The following is a 17398-nucleotide window of genomic DNA, read 5'->3' as shown; positions in this document are numbered from 1 at the left end:
AAGCTGAACTTATTTGGGATACAACTTTTATTTATTTATTTATTTTTATTTAAGCTTCAAAAAGTACTAGGAACAGAATTATATTCTTTTGCTATTGTGGGTTGGAATAAGTTATGTAATTAGTTATGTAATTCAAAGGAGTGTAAGTTACTCTGGCTAGGCATAGGGATGCAAATGAAACTAGATGTCAAGTATTTGGAAAACACATGTTGAATTTTATCAGGGAGAAACAGAAACGAAAAAGAAAGAAAAAAGAAAGGGAGGGAGGGAAGGAGAGAAGACTGGAAATGCAGGATGATGGAAGGTATGGAGAAATGTGACCTTTGATTGGAATTTTTCTCTCTTGTTTCCTGGAACTAATAACACCAGCCCAAATCTTCGGATTCTGTGAAAACGATTATGATCAAAATGTTTTTGTATAACCAAGTGGCCCTGATTAACCTTCATCATGTAACAGCCGAGTTGTAGAGTGATGGCTTGAGAAAGGCCACACCGTAGTGCCATTTGTGACATCCTGACGAGCTTAAAAATCAAGCTTCCAGCTATGGAAGGAACAAGTCATGGGAATAAGAGGCACAGTGTAGGGGATATAGTCCATGTTACTGTAAAAGCCTTGTATAGTGACAGATGGTGAGCAAAGCATAACACATAATCTTCTAGAATCATTATAGAGTACACCTGAAACTAATGCGACATTACGTGTCAACTTATTCAATTTTTTTTTAAATGAAGAAAAAAAAAGATTTCAAAAGGAGAAAAAAAAAATCTATGCATTCCATAGAAGATTCCAACAGCTTTCTTTAACGTCTGTGCCTCAGCTCTTAATATCAGAACCAGGCTTAAATTTAACATAATTTATTCAAACATAGTCCACTTATTTATGTATTAGGAATCTTGTCTTCACATGCTTAATACTTGTTGCTTAGTCCCAAATCTCCCCTCTCGAAATTAATCAAGGTGTTATTGGGGCGCCTGGGTGGCTCAGCCGGTTGAGCATCCGACTTCGGCTCAGGTCATGATCACACAGATGGTGGGTTTGAGCCCCGCATCATGATGTGTGCTCACAGCTCGGAGCTCAGAGCCTGGAGCCTGCTTTGGATTCTGTCTCCCTCTCTCTGCCCGTCCCCTGCTCGCACTCTGTCTCTCTCTCTCTCAAAAATAAATAAACATTAATTTTTTTTAAAATTAATCAAGGTGTTACTTAGGACAGTGTATCTTTTTTTTTTTTTTTTAATTTTCTGTATTACATTTCTTTATTTTTGAGAGAGAGAGAGAGAGACACGGTGTGAGCAGGGGAGGGGCAGAGAGAGAGGGAGACACAGAATCTGAAGCAGGCTCCAGGCTCTGAGCTATTAGCCCACAGCCCAACGCCGGGCTTGAACCCACGAACTGTGAGATCATGATCTGAGCCAAAGTCGGACACTCAACCGACTGAGCCACCCAGGCACCCCAGGACAGTGTATCTTTTTACCTTCTTATGATTTTTAAAATTTTCAGATAAATTTTCTTATCTTTGTAGTAATAACATCCATATTTATTCATTGTCGTTAGATATACTGAACTGCACAATTTCTGTTTGGATGGTTTGAAGTTTATTGTTATTCTTGAGAAGTGATCAATTTTGTAACCATTTTGAGCATTCAAATAAAATTTAGTATCTCTGTTTAGAGTGCATATTTTTTGATAAATAGCTAATAAACCAATAGAATTAATTAGCTAGTATTTTGCTTTTACTACCCATTGGTAACATATAGTAATGTTAACATCTGACATTCATTTTGGAATTTCAGTCAATATTTCCAGGCGATGAAAAGAGATGTTGTATAACATGTTTTAATATTCTACTCGAAGCTAATCAAATTTTCATTGTGGACTTTATCTCATCCAATTTGATTTTCTTTTGCCTTGCATCTTTCTCTGTTGAATGTTAATATAGACACCTTCACTTTATCTCTCTTTTCACGTTTAAGCCAATTTTAGTCCACCCCCTTTTTAAATTTACGGACGCATTTTTACATCAGAGCATGTGTATTTCTAGGTCTAAGTTAAAAAAATAAAGAGAACTATCACATATTCTCTCAGTATGTTCTCCTAACATTTTTATAAGTAGCCTTCTAAACTGGGGGAAAGAGAGTTTAAATCCTGAAAAGACGCATCCATATTCTTGGTCTTCGACTTTCAGGTTGTTGTTTATGCAGAACAAGTTCGATAACATTGAGAGGACGAGTTTCCTCTTCTGCCCCCCAGGTGCCCAGCACAATCCGCTTGTTCTACCTACGCTCTGGCTTTTTCCAAGACCCTGAGCAGCTTCTGCACACAGCTGAGAATGTTCCGTTCCCTGCCTTAGTCTGTGCATTGGCCGACCCTCAGGGGTCAGGAGCACACTGGCACTAGAAGCGCCGGGGGCCAATTTGCAGGGAATGTTGACTTCTGAATAGTAGGATGACATCTGGGAAGGAACTGGGAGGCTTGCTGGGACCAGTTCCGGGAGTGATGGACTTAACACCCACGAAAGTGGCCAGAGGGGAGACGTTCCTGCCACTCTTCTGAAGGCGGCACGGACGCTCAAGGCCAAACGCAAAGAAAAGCAAAAACAACCTAAAAAATATAATGGAATAGGGGCACCTAGGTGGCTCCGTCGACTTAGCATCTCACTGCGGCTCAGGTCATGATCTCACGGTTTGTGGGGGTTCGATCCCCGGTCCTGCCGTGTGCGGACAGCTCAGAGCCTGGAGCCTGCTTCAGATTGTGTGTCTCCCTCTCCCTCTGTTCCTACCCCGCTCCCACACTGTCTCTCTCTCTCTCTCTCTCTCTCAAAAATAGATACACATTAAAAAAAAATACAATGGACAGCCTGGTAAAAACAAAATATAAACTTCCTGGTAGTACATTGAGTCAGAAATGTGCACCTTTATGGGCATCTTAAATCAATAGATCCACTTTGTTGTTTTTTGTGAGAAACGGTCAGTATTTTAACGATTGGGAAACAATAATTTCCAAATGGGTATTGAGTTATATCATAAAAGCTGAAAAGGGAATTTGAATTCTCAAGAGTTATGTCTGTGTTAAATTAATCTGCAAGTGCTCAGTATATTTATTGCAACTTTCCGTTAACATTAGCACTAACTAGGCTGCTGTATACAATGCAAGATATTAGGAAATATAAACTAGCACACATAATCTAGAAAGACGTTTGAAAGTGTGCAGCATGCCTTGTATATTTTAAAGTGACTTACCCCATAATTCCACTGACAAGAACTTACTTTAAAATAAAGGACATATATTCAAGGAAAAACATTAAAGTTTGTTTCTCAGGGAAAAAGTGACTGGCTATTTATGTGACTATGTAAAGGTATGAAAGTGCACTTAAAAAAGATAAAATTGTGTTGTCATATAAATGTTTGTATGTTTAAAAATTTCTTAAGGTTTATTTATTTGGAGAGAGAGAGAGCACGAGAGAGCGTGTGTGCATGTGCATGACTGGAGAAGGGGTAGATAAAGAGGGACAGAGAGAACTCCAAGCAGGCTTCATGCAGCTCTCTATAAGTATTCTTATATATTCACGTGCTCATGGCCTGTTGTTAATTTTAAAAGTTATAATATTTCAGGAGTGCCTGAGTGGCTCAGGAGGTTAAGTGTCAGACTCTTGGTTTCAGTTCAGGTCATGAGCTCACGGTTTCATGAATTCAAACCATCCCCAACCCTGGACCCTGTTGGGCTCTGTGCTGGCAGCCTCCTTGGGATTCTCTGTCTCCTCTCTCTAAGCCCCTCTCCAACTCACCCTGTCTCTGTCTCTCTCAAAATAATTACATAAACTTTAAAAAAGTTATAATATTGCATAGATAATAAATACTTCAACTCAATTTTGTCTTGCCTTTCATTTTTATTCTTTCTTTTGATAATTTCCACAAATACTTAATCTTGGAGCACCGGAATGGCTCAATTGGTGAAGCGTCCGACTCTTGATTTGGGCCCAGGTCATGATCTCACGTTCATGGGTTCAAGTCCAGCATCTGGCTCCATGCTAACAGCATAGAGCCTGTTTGGGATTCTCTCTCTCTCTGTTCCTTCCCTGCTTGTGTGCTCTGTCTCTCTCAAAATAAATAAATAAACTTAAAAAAATTAACCACCACAACAAAACAAATACTTAATCTTAAATCACATATACTAAAGAAAGCCAGTTTCCTCACTGATATTTCAGAACATTTTGAAGTGCAGATTATCTCTGGCAACCTGGAATGAATCTGTGGCTGTTGGAGACAATGAGTCCCTTTGCATTGGCCCCAAGTGCAGATTAGTTCTTGTCTCTTTCATTCACGAAGGTTTTACTAACAGGCTGCTACGTGAACTGACTTACTCTGAATGTTTGGGCATAATAGAGTTTCTAGGGTATGTAAAGTAGAGACGAGTCTCTGTTTGAAGCTTGCCATCTTAGAGTTCCACAGCGTATACCGCAAACAAGACCTTTAACATTTGCCATATTTCCTGGATACGGCATATGCCATGGGCTAAATGCTACGGCTAATTACTTTCTGTTCAAAACTTCTAATTCCTGTAACCTGTACGATGTACATAAGTCTGTTCATTAACCTGTAACAAAACTAGGATTAATACATAACCTTGAGTATCCAAGGAGTTCCCTGCTGAGTTGATCTAAGCATACTTTTCATAGATGTCTGACACAATTACATAGATGATTCCAGCACGTTCTACGCTATAACTGAATGCAATATATTTATTCCTGCTTGTATGCAGTGAAAAATGACTAGATGTCATCTCCCCACATATTATGTAGCTTGTAATTTTCTTTCATGTTCCATATTTTCTGAAAATGTTAATTTACGTTATATTATTTTTGTAATTGTGCTGCACCGCGATTCCTACCTACTTTTGTTTACCAAAAAATAAGTATGCTCATTTTTGTGAGAATAAGCCATGTATCATGGTGTCTTAACTTCTGGAATTGTAGTAGTGTCAGAAGAAGCATACACAGAGAGGAATAAAGAAGGGAGCAAGTTTACATTACGTTCAATAATTCATTAAACACATAATGATTTGGTGCCTACTAGTGTTAGGATTGGAATTTCAATGCTGAGTAAATCAGACACATCCCTCCCCACATGGCAAACATTCTAGGATCCATGCAGCACTGAAATAAATAAGTAAATCAAATAATTACTGACGGCTGGCAGTAATGGTTGATAGTTCGTAGGAAGCTTTTCATATTCTGTGCTAGAATCTGTTCTTCATTGCCTCTGGACAACATCTCCTGTACTGAAGGCTGGTGCAGCAAAAGGGCACAGAAACTTACCGAGAGAAGGAAGGTTGGCTGGTTCAGGAAGACAAGCCCCTCATCATTTATGCCTCTATTCAGCCCTCCCATAACCCTCGTGGGTAAAATACAATACTTATTTTCATAGGAACTTGCGAGTCAAACAGTAAACAGGATCTTCAGCATGGGATTGCACCAAATGAGAGCGATCTATGGTGATTTGTGCCACGTGGAGCTCTCTCCCTAGATGTTGGCCCAGGATGCTGGAAAGGCCTCACAGGGGAACATGTCTTCACAGGCATCTGAATATCTTGAGCATCTGGACAAAAAACTACCATGAAATAAACACAACAAACCACTTGATATGAGGTCTCTAAAACCTAAAACATTGATCTGCTTGTTGTAAGTGTACATTTGTTGACATGTTCTAGAATTCTGTATAAATGGAATCATTAAAAAAATATACACCTTTTTTTTTGTGTCTGGCGTCTATTACTCAACATAGATTTTGAGAGTCATCCGTGCTGTTGCTTTACTGGTAGGTTATTTTTGGTACTATCAAGAGTGATCATGGAAGAAAGAAAGAAAGAAAGAAAGAAAGAAAGAAAGAAAGAAAGAAAGAAAGAAAGAAAAGAAAGAAAGAAAGAAAGAAAGAAAGAAAGAAAGAAGAAAGAAAGAGGAAGGGAGGGAGGGAGAAAGGAGATGTACACAAATGAAAAGCTGAATGAAAAAGGGGAATCATTACAGACACAGAAAAGCATCAAAAAAATGAAACAATATTGTCAACAATTGAATGCAAATAAATTTGAAATCCTAGATAAAATGGGTAGGCTTCACAGGGCGCCTGAGTAGCTCTGGTCGGTTGAGCATCTGACTCTTGATTTCAGCTCAGGTCATGATCTCAAAGTTCATGGGTTTGAGCCCCATGTCGAGCTTTGCACTGACATCATGGAGCCTGCTTGGGACTCTCTCTCTCTCTGCCCCAACCCTGCACACTCTCTCTCTCTCTCTCTCAAAAATAAGCATTACTATTTTTTTTTAAATGGGGAGGCTTTAGAAACATATATAATGTCAACAACTGGCACAAGACTATATATAGATTTTTAGTAAACCAATTAAAGACATTGGAATGGTATTGAAAACCTCACCATCCCTAAAATCCAAAGACCCTCATAATGTAATGGGCAAATATTACTAGTTAAAAAAATTAATTCCTGTATGCAAGAGAGAAAGTAGAAAAAAATTACAGTTGCCCATTTTATTTTTTGAATCTAGTGTGATCTAATAAGGGGTAATGGCAATAGAATACAATTGTAATTCCAACTGCGAATATAGATAGGAAAATTATTAAGTAAAATATCAGTTAACAAAATACAACAGCAAATGAAGTCATGGATTATCACCAACTAAGGTTTATCCCAGGAATTCCAAGATGATTTCAATTGGAAATGTGATTCACGACATTAATTTATTAATTGTAATCAACTTAAAAGAAATTATAAGTATTTCTATCAATGCAAAAACATACTACCCCTTAAAAATCTAATTATCTAAAAATGTTTCATACCTTATTACAAACCACACAACAAACTAAGAATGGAAAAATTAACTCCCTTAGCTTTGCATAGATTTTATAATGATAGAATATAGATAGACAAATAAACATTAGACAAAATTAAGCCACAATTATATGCTTAGTAAGGATCCATTAAAGACATTCCCTTCAAAATCCGGAATAGTAGGATGTCCCCTGTCTCCTGTACTATTTAGCAGGGTGCTGAAATTCCTGGCCAGTGTTAAAAGGAAAACAAAAAAAAGGTCTCTACATCCCGAAGGAAAAGAAATTGAATCACCAGCAGTTCAAGACAATATGATCATCTTTTGCATTGTAAAAACCAACTGAAACAACGAACAATCTCTTTGAACTAATTAGATCAGAAATGTTCCCATTACTGTAATTATAAAATGTGTGCTGGTAATTTTAATTCAGAAAACATAAGATACTATTTAGTGAAGCAATAGAATTATCAAGGACCTAGGAAGTTATTAACCAAGAAGATACTTGAAATCCACAGAAAAGACTTTGCAACCACATGGAAATGGCAGTTGAAAAGAATAGATGAATAACTATGTCACTAATTATTTTGAAATATAAATTCTCATAAAATTAATCTACAAATACAATGTCAGTTAAGTATATGGTCAGAGGCTTTATTTTCATTTATTTATTTTGTAAAAGTTTATTTATTTTGAGAGAAAGAGAGAGTGTAAATGGGGGAGGAGCAGAGAGAGAGAGAGAGAGAGAGAGAGAGAATCCCAAGCAGGCTTTGTGCTGCCAGCATTGAGCCCATTGCGGGGCTCGAACCCACCAACCATGGAATCATGACCTGAGTTGAAACCAAGAGTCAGGAGTTTAACTGACTAAGCCACCCAGGCATCCCATGGTTAAAGGTTTTAAATATCTCAATAATCTTTATATATATGCAGTAGGTCCACAGATAGCTAGCTAACCTGGATGAAATTGGCGAAGGGGGAGGGGGCATAATTTATCACATTTAAAATATTTTGAAAGCTATAGTATTAAAAAAAAAGCATATTATCGTTGAATAAGGATATACATGGAAAAAGAGTAGATATATCAGAGAAAACCAGTATAAGAGAGAGCTCAGATACAAGTCCAGGTGTACATGAAAATAATTTATTTTGAAGTTTTGTAATTTATTAGGGGACAGGTATATTAGTAAATATTATTTGAGAAAATCTGGAAAAATCAAATTGGATTCCTATCTCTTGCCTTATATTAATTTTTACTTCCAAATGATTAAGGCATTGAAAGTTAAAGGTCACATGTCTCCAGAATGCAAATCTCCAGTTCTATGATAGAAAGAGAGTGGCAGTTGTTGGGGTGTGGAGAGCCTGGGTGGGGTATGGAATTTCGATACTCCCAGTGGATCGTTTGAAATGTTTCCCATCATCTATTACACAGTCCTACTTCCCAAGTACCTGGTACCTTTCAGCTCTCAGTCTTTCTGAGATTCTTTTTTTTTTTTCCTTCAAAGTTTATTTATTTACCTTGAGAGAGAGAATGTGTGTAAGCGGGGGGAGAGGAGAGAGAGAGGGAGTGATAGAATCCCAGGCAGGCTCTGCTCTGTTAGCACAGAGCCTGATAAAGGGCTCAATTCCACCACCGTGAGATCATGACCTGAGCTGACCCCATTTCTAGGATTCTAAATTTTGCTTCTTTTGGTCCCCCACAAAAACTAGGTTTCAATTTTCTCTGTAATGAAAACGTACCCCTTGTCATCCCTCTCCAATATCTCTCTTGACATGAGTTATTTCTCTAAATATGTTTTTAATGGTTATAAAATCAGATAAAATTACATAAAATATTAAAGATTGTCAACTTTAGACAGATTACTTTAAAATGTTATGAATGAAGAAATTTCAATATTGGCCACACCATGGTCAGATATTTCCATTTGAATTTGATTATAATTCAGAAATAATTTTTTAAATGTGAGATTCATATACATTTAGAAATCCTGGGTAAGGTATGTCAATGTCTTTTCATATTTATTGAGCTTACCAGAATATTAAAGTGCTCTGGGACAGCTGGGTAATCAGAATAAGATAATATGTCCTTGTCAAACAAGTAAGTAACCAGTACTGATTTTACTTAGGAGTGTAAAAATCCTACTAAAAATATCTGCCCCACTTTTTCATTATAACCTTATAGGACATAGATATGCATGCCAAGTAAAATGTCTCTCTATGGGGGTAATCGTTATCATGAATATAGTATAAACTAATTCTTAAGCTGCGTTTCTGACTGTCGCTGAAGTAACTTCGAAAATCGTTCATGAGTTCAAAAGCATAATTAGTGTCAGCTGACTTGCGCCATTATTAAATTTAGCTTTAAAATGCTACAAACAGAAGATAAAAAAAATCAAATACCTGAAGTTATGGCTTTCAAATTTGAATTCTTTTAGTTATTATTATTATTATCATTGACAAAGAACTTACCAAGATCATAGGCTCACTGCCCAGCAATCATAAATGCTTCTCCTGATTAGGGCAGGATATCCTGTCAGAGCCTTTTCTTATTCTATTTTGTGTCTGCTTCTCCCCTAACATGTAGCCAGAGTGCCAAGAATTGAAATTAAACACCATGGTTTCATGTATGTGGGGTTTGTTTTTTCCATTCATAATACTTGGAGAAAGAGAGGAAGTACGCAATATATCTCAATTATCTCTGGTAGGTACTTTTTATGCTGACTTTTTAGGAGCATTAGACTTCCCGTCTATTCCTTCTAGAATTTTATCTATTCTATTTATTTCCTATAGTCTGAGTGTTCTGGGGAAACACAAAAGGCACACAGTATGATAAAAAAAAATCTTACATTATAAAGTCTTATTTTTTTTAATTTTTTAACATTTATTTATTTTTGAGAGAGACAGAGAGACAGAGCACAAGTGAGGGAGGGGCAGGAGAGAGGGAAACACAGAATCCAAAGCAGCTGTGAGCACAGAGCCTGATGCAGGGGCTCAAACACACAAACTGTGAGATCACAACCTAAGCCGATGTCGGATGTTTAACCAACTGAGCCACCCAGGCCCCTCTAAAGTCTTGTGATATAAGACAATGTGTCCAGCCCCTGATACTCAGTCTACTTAATACTCACATATGGCATCTAAGTGGGTACATTTATTGTCCCCATGGCTGTGAAGCCTGCATAAATTAAATCTGCACAGGAATTCACACAGCAAGTAAATGTCATACCAGACCTCAACTATTGACTTATGACTCAGGGACCCTTGAATCTGTGCACTCTCCTGTCCCATCTCCAGTCATAACCGTTTTCATGAGCCTGTTTGCGGCCGATGGTGCTGGTAACGGTGGCATTGATGATCATTTTGTGTGATCTCTTTATATGAATGCACATTTGTGCACACCCACATATGTACTCATGCACATACGTGTGTATAGTTTACTGCAGAATATATTATAGAAGTATGTATTATAAGCTGTCAGTTAAGCACTGATCTGCAATATTTGAGTCCTTTACATGCCCCACAAAGGACTTTCCTTAAGAGATTTTTGTTTGTTTCATGTTGTCTTTACAGTTAAAAATGTATTTGGAAGGCAGTTATTTTTTTTATTTATTTTTTATTATTTATTTATTTATTTATTTATTTTTTATTTATTTTTGGGACAGAGAGAGACAGAGCATGAACGGGGGAGGGGCAGAGAGAGAGGGAGACACAGAGTCGGAAACAGGCTCCAGGCTCCGAGCCATCAGCCCAGAGCCTGACGCGGGGCTCGAACTCACGGACCGCGAGATCGTGACCTGGCTGAAGTCGGACGCTTAACCGACTGCGCCACCCAGGCGCCCCAGAAGGCAGTTATTTTTTAAACAAAATGTAATCAAACATATCCAGATAAAGACATGAATCTATGCATTCCTTCTGAATGATTCCTACCTCAAAAAGAAATGTGCAAAGTGACGTTTTCAGCAATAGTGAAAAAAAGATCTCACTGACAGATCTATCAACATCTAAAGTATATATATGTATATACATATATATATATATAGTATGCCTGATATGGACAAATCACTCTGCTGGGTTCTTCTACAAAGAATTACAACTAACATTTGCTTTTGGGTAGTTTACAGTCTACTTGAGTAGGTAAACTTCGAAGCAGGAAACTGCAAGTAAATCCCCTGCCATCCTTGACCGTGGTTTTGTGCGCTGAAGGCCCCGCCTCCACATCACTGCCCGTTTCTCTTGACTTCCACACCAGCATTTCAACTAAAATGTCCTTGCAAATATTACTAAGGGTCACCTGCTGGCACAATTTCGAATACCTCGTATTTTTTTTATAACTCTCACACTCTAAGTGGGGTATTAGACCAGTGCCTATTCAACAGTAATAGACTTAACTTTTTAAAAACAGTAGTACAGGGGTGGCTCAGATGGTTGAGCATCTGACTTTGGCTCAGATCCTGATCTCATGGTTCATGAGTTCAAGCCCTGTATGAACTGACAGTGCAGAACCTGCCTGGGGTTCTCTCTCTCTCTACCTGTCCCTGACTTGCACTCTCTGTCTCTGTCTCTCTCTCTCTCAAAATGAATAAACTAACTAAATAAATAAATAAAAACGGTATTAGATTTACAGAAAAATATGTAGCAGATAGTAGAGAGAGTTCTAATGTACCCCCCTGCACACACACGGTTTCCACTGTTACATAAGTAGGGTACCTTTGTCACAATTAACGAGCCTATAGTGGCATGTTAAATAAAGTCCATAGTTTACTCGGATTCTTTTGTTTTAACCAATATTTTTTTCTCTGTTATGGCATCTCAATCAGAATGCCACATTACGTTTGGTTGCCAAGTCTCCTTAGGCTCCCGTGGGCTATGACATTTTCTGAGGCTTTCTTTGTGTTTGACGACCTTGACAGTTTTAAGGACCGGTGTTTTTTATAGGATGCCTCCCTGATGGATTTGTCTAATGTTTGTCTCATGACTAGAATAGGTTTTGGGTTTCTGGAAGGAAGAATGCAGAGATAAACGACCATTTTCATTACAGCATTCCACATTTACATATGATTACCCAGATTTCTGACTGCTGACCTTGATCTTGATCACCTGACAGAGGCAGGCTGGCAGGTTTCTCCACCATTGTTGCTCCCACTTGCCCCCTTTCTGTGACGTACTCTGTGAGTGGAAGTAAGCCCTGTGCCTATAAGGATGGAGAAGTTATTCTCACCCTCTTTTAGGGTCAAATCTCTACATAATGTCTCTGTAATTATTTTGCATGAGAGATTTGTTCCATTTATTTATTCCATCATCAATTTATTCCATTATTTGCTTATATCAGCATGGACTCACGAGTATTTATTTTATTCTCTACTTTACAATCTGGGACTACTTCAATTATTTCGTTGCTCAAATTTGTCCCGATCTGACCACTGGGAGATCTTTTCGTTGGCTTCTATACCTATTTTGATATACCTCCATCAAAATATATGCATGTATGTGTGTGTGTGTGTGTGTGTGTGTGTGTGTGTATGCATGCATTTGAGCAGTCCCTTACAACCTGACTGAAAGACACCCCAGACTTCTCTTGTATATTTCCTGTCTTAGAAGAACTAATTTCTCCAAGGAGTTTCGCTTCCTTTCTGTCGGAAAACTGTATCCGAAAGCAAGATCTAGACACTCCTTGCTTGTTAGTGTTTCATTCCTTTTAGGTATCCTAGGCTGGACAGAGAAAAAACCCATATGTGTGCATCCTAATGTGTGTAAGTTCACAGATATGTCAATATTTCTACATGGCGTCATCTGTATCTATGTTAGGGTAAGTATGAGTTCTGATGTCTCCAACTCAAATCTATATCTGCAAATTTCCACTCTGACTGTAAGAAACTTGTCTCCCGTCCTCTGTCATCAGTTATTAATTAGATCAGTCCCAATATACATGCATAGTAGTATCATAATTGTTAACCTACACACCTGTGGGAAATACCTTTGCCCCCTAGAGTATAGCACTTATGTGACATTTCTTCCACGTTTACTCTTACACTGCATTCATTTGCTTGGGTTGACATATTATTCCTCCAGCCTTTCAGTCATGTTGTTGAATATATTTACCTTATGGTTAGATTTTCTTGTAACAGTTTGAATCCATTCCTGAAACCTTTGACCTACTGAGCTATTTTTTTTTTAATTTTTAAAAATATTTTTGCAAAAGTGAGGTTATTTTTGTCCCATGAATCTTTATATGTTTTGAAAAACACTTAATATAAAATAATCACTATTACAATATTATATAGAACATTTCATTGCTCTAAAAATTACTCTATTCATGCTTCATAGCTTCCTCCTGAGTCCCAGCAAATCGCTGATGTTTTCATTGTCTTGTCCTTGTTCTTTATGTCTCCCCCCCCATTTTATCTCATTTTATTTCCCCATTTTCTTTCTTCTCAAATTTTCACTGAGCAGTTCATGTGATTTCATGTTCTCTCTTCTCTTAGCATATGAATTTCATTTCTCTAAAAAAATTAGTGGGGACCCTAGAGTTTGCCATATACATTTACAAGTAAGTCCACTTCTAAATAACATTAAACTACTTCATGGGTGTTGCAGGTACTTTATAAAAGATCTTTCCCAGTTTCATGTTCCCGTCTCTTATACAGTCATTCATTTATCCTTGCCCTATAATCACCTAACACAGTGTTACTATTAGTATTTTGAAAAGTATTACTTACTTTTAAATTAACTAAGCCTAAGAAAAATAAAAGATTATTTCATCTTTGTGTATCCTTTCTCCAACATCTTGCCTTCTTTTAGGTAGATTCAAGTTTCTGACCTGTAAGATTTCCTTTCTCTCTAAAAAACTTTTAACATGTCTTGGGAGACGGTTTTAGTGTTGATGAACTGCATCAGTTTGTTTTATGAGGAAGCTTATTTTTTGTTCATATTTGAAGAATGGTTTCAATGGCTATACACTTCTAGGTTTGTAGTGGGTTTTGTTTGTTTGTTTGTTTGTCTGTTTATTTATTTATTTATTTATTTATTTATTTATTTTCTTTCAACACTGAAATACTTCCCTCTTGGTTTTTGGTGAAAAGTTCTCTGTACTTCTCATCCTTGTTCTTGTATAAAGGCTTATCTTCTCTGGCCTCTTTCAAGAATTTCTCTTGCAATTTTGTATGTATGTATGTATGGAAGGAATCGATTTCTGGTATTTCCTCTACTGGAGGTTTTTCTGAATTTCCTTGATCTCTGCTTTGGTGTCTGTTGTTAACTGAAACGTCCTTGTCCAGACTTCTATTCATAAAATCTACTGATTTTTTTTTTTTAGTGTTTATTTATTTATTTTTGAGAGAGAGACAGAGAGCGAGCAGGGTAGGGGCTGAGAGAGAAGGAGAGAGAATCCCAGTAAGGCTCTGCACTGCCAGCACAGAGTCCAATGCAGGGCTCAAACTCACAAACAGTGAGATGATGATCTGGGTCAAAAGCAAGAGCTGGATGCTTAACAGACTTATTTTTTAAATAATCATTTTGCTTTATTGTCTTATTCCTTGTTTCTTCATTTCTTTCCCCTAATCCATATTCTTGACCACAAAGTCTTATTGCTGACATATGGATAACATGATCCCCTGTATGACTTAGGGTTGGTTGACAATTCTGAAAGCTTCTTTCCTGGTTGTTATATTTAAAAATGCCGATACAGGGTAATGTCTTGTATTTGCTGAATTGTTGCGTACCCTTCATGGTGCAAATAATCTTAAATGTGAGCACGTCTGTAGTTTAATCTCTCTTCAAATTCTTCATTCCCCCTAAACTTGCATCCTTCCAAATCATGAAGGAAAAGAAAAAAAAAAATAGCAGTAACTCCTGGGCCTTTGCTCTCCAACTTGATCATTGTGGTTTGGGATGGAATAAGCCTGATTTTGATTCAAGTGCATAGGAAGCTAGTCTTCTGTACTCATTTGCTTCTATTCCCTTCTAAGTATTGTCAGCTTCCTGTTGGGCTTCTCAAGGACAAACCTGTCTTGCAGACTGAGGAAAATTCCTCTTTGTTTCTGATTTACAGGGTTAGGACAAATTCAAGAGGGCCACACATTCTTTGATGTTCTTCCCATTGTGACGTGGGATCTGATTCAACTCTTCTTGAGACAAGGCTGAACTGCTTGGGGTAGGAGTATATAGTGTATATGTATCAGTTTGAAACCTGGATATTAGGTGGACTGGTTGTTTTTGCCTCGATTACTTGGACACTTAACCTACCATAGGAGAAATGCAAGTATTCTGGTAGAGAGGCTATGTAAGGAAAGAGGAGGCCACTTGAGCTCAACACTCCAGGTGTCAAGGCTATCTTGGGTCTACCGTCCAGCCTAAGTATATGCATCAAATGACTCCAGTCAATGTCGTATAAAGTGGGTTTGCCCAGTCAAACTTTGGAATCTTAATCCACTAAACATAATAACAATATTGCTTTTGTTTTGGGTAGTTAGCTATGCAAGCATAGATAACAGAAACAGGGGTAAAGGGAAAGTTACTCAAGTTTTGAATGCCCTGCTTTCTCCTGCTGAAGAACCTCAACTAATCCTTCCTTTAATTCTCCTGTCCAGGATTCTGGCGCAACAGGACGTGAAATGCTGCTAGCGTTACACTCCGCTTTGAGATTTTTTTACTCTCCTCAAGTATCCCAAACTGAATCCAGGTGATATTTTACTTTCTATAAAAAAAAAAAAAAAAAAATGTCTGTGGACCTCGAAGAAGAAGGGAATGTGTCCTTTAGTTTATCATACTGATACTGCTATTTTGGGGGATGCTTTGGCAAATATTGGGGAGATTCTTTCTTCCTTATAGAGTGTTAATTATTTAATTTCTATAACTTTAAGCAAAGAAGTCAGAAATATAAAAGACAAATATTGTCAATATTTATTTTATTCTAAGAAAGTCCCATATGAGTTACTCAAAATAAAAACAATTGGAAGATGTTGCACCCATCTTTGAAGACGGACCTCTTTTTCCATATCGTCAACACAAAATGAAACTTTTAGAATTTCTTTAAAAAAGTAAGAGTCTTATTTGAGCCCAGTTTAGGACAGCTGCCCAGGATACATAATCTACCCAGCAAAGAGCACTCCGGCAAAGCAACATTTGCCATAGGGTTAAATATCTTTTTTACATAAGAAGTTGCAAATTATCAGACAAAGGAAATTTCAGACAGTTGCAGACCTTACGTTTCTAGTATATGCAGGGCTGTATGACTTTAATCTAATGGGAACCAGGGAAGTTTCTTCCTTTTTCTTATCTGTTGTGTAATTTTCTTTAATGAGGCAGACGTACGTGGTGTGCGTGGGGCAGAAATAGAAGCCTGTGCTTTGAGGTTTTGCCGAGTCATTTTGACCTTGGTGAAGGATAAAGTATAGCTTCCCTAGAAGCCCAGAGCCGGGCCTACAAACATTGCAAGCTGAGAATTTCCTTTCTCGATATGAACTCAAAGTTCTCAACAATGAAAAGTCATATTAGGAAGGGTACCAAGAGAGGCCTTCAGTCACATTTACGTTCCAAATGGATGATGTGATTATTTCTCCTGTCTAGCCATGGTGGATGACGAGGTTAATACTACCACCTGCCCCATCTTCCTCTGAAGCCTGGTGTCATGTCAAGTTTCTCTATTCTCATAGATGAAAGTACCAAGAAGGCATAATTTCTCAGGGCAGAGACCAACACATCTCACTTAGCAGAAGAATTCTTGCTTCTCTTCCTGTCACTGCTCCTTTGGGGACTAGAAAGAAGCAGCACATGTGGATATATTATATCAAGATTAATGGGAATTGAACAAGTACGTACTTTTCCAGTTGAAGTAAACCTTGTTAAAATGTTATTGCCAAGCATTTTGATCGAAGTGGCAGGAATTTCCAAGAGTGTCCTGATGGGAGAGAATTATCTTTCTAAAGTTCACTTCTCTGAACATCACACTGCTTTAATTGGTCCACAGAGTAAAAATATGTCTTCAAGCTTCACTATTAGCTTACTTGACCTGGCAGGATTTTGCCCTGCTGAACTTACCTCTATCGTGTCATAAAATCTTCTTCTAAACATACAAAATATTTTCCATCAGTTTACTAAAATTTCCCAAACTCTATACTTTTTACAACTTGTTTATCTTTACTTTGACTTTTTTCTAGAAGCCTAGCAAGTGAGTGCTCATTCTTCTGGAATTCAGAGAGGTATAACACATTTGGAAGCATATTTTCACTCATGTATGTTTTAGGATACATCCCTCCTCCATATTTCACACACATAAACAATACAGGTTAAGTGTATTCCTACTCTTAGATCTATCCTTATGTTTTGTGACATTGTAATTTTTTTGCTGTGTGTCTTAAAAAATTGGGAATTTCTTAAGAGCAGGAATACATTTTTTTTTTCAACTTTGAAAACACTTAGAGATACCTAGCACAAAAAGTTTAGATACACACTTTGGAGAATTTATTTTTGTTCCTATTATATAATTTCACCTCAAATATCTTTATTAAAGTTAAAAGCATTTTTAGACAAGTTGTAATCTTCTTTGTTAACCCACTCAGTTAAATACCCTTCCAT

This window comes from Neofelis nebulosa, chromosome 4 (genome assembly GCF_028018385.1).
Source record: "Neofelis nebulosa isolate mNeoNeb1 chromosome 4, mNeoNeb1.pri, whole genome shotgun sequence".
Classification (NCBI taxonomy): domain Eukaryota; kingdom Metazoa; phylum Chordata; class Mammalia; order Carnivora; family Felidae; genus Neofelis; species Neofelis nebulosa.
The sequence above is the reverse complement of the archived record's forward strand: the minus strand, read 5'-3'. Positions refer to the sequence as shown.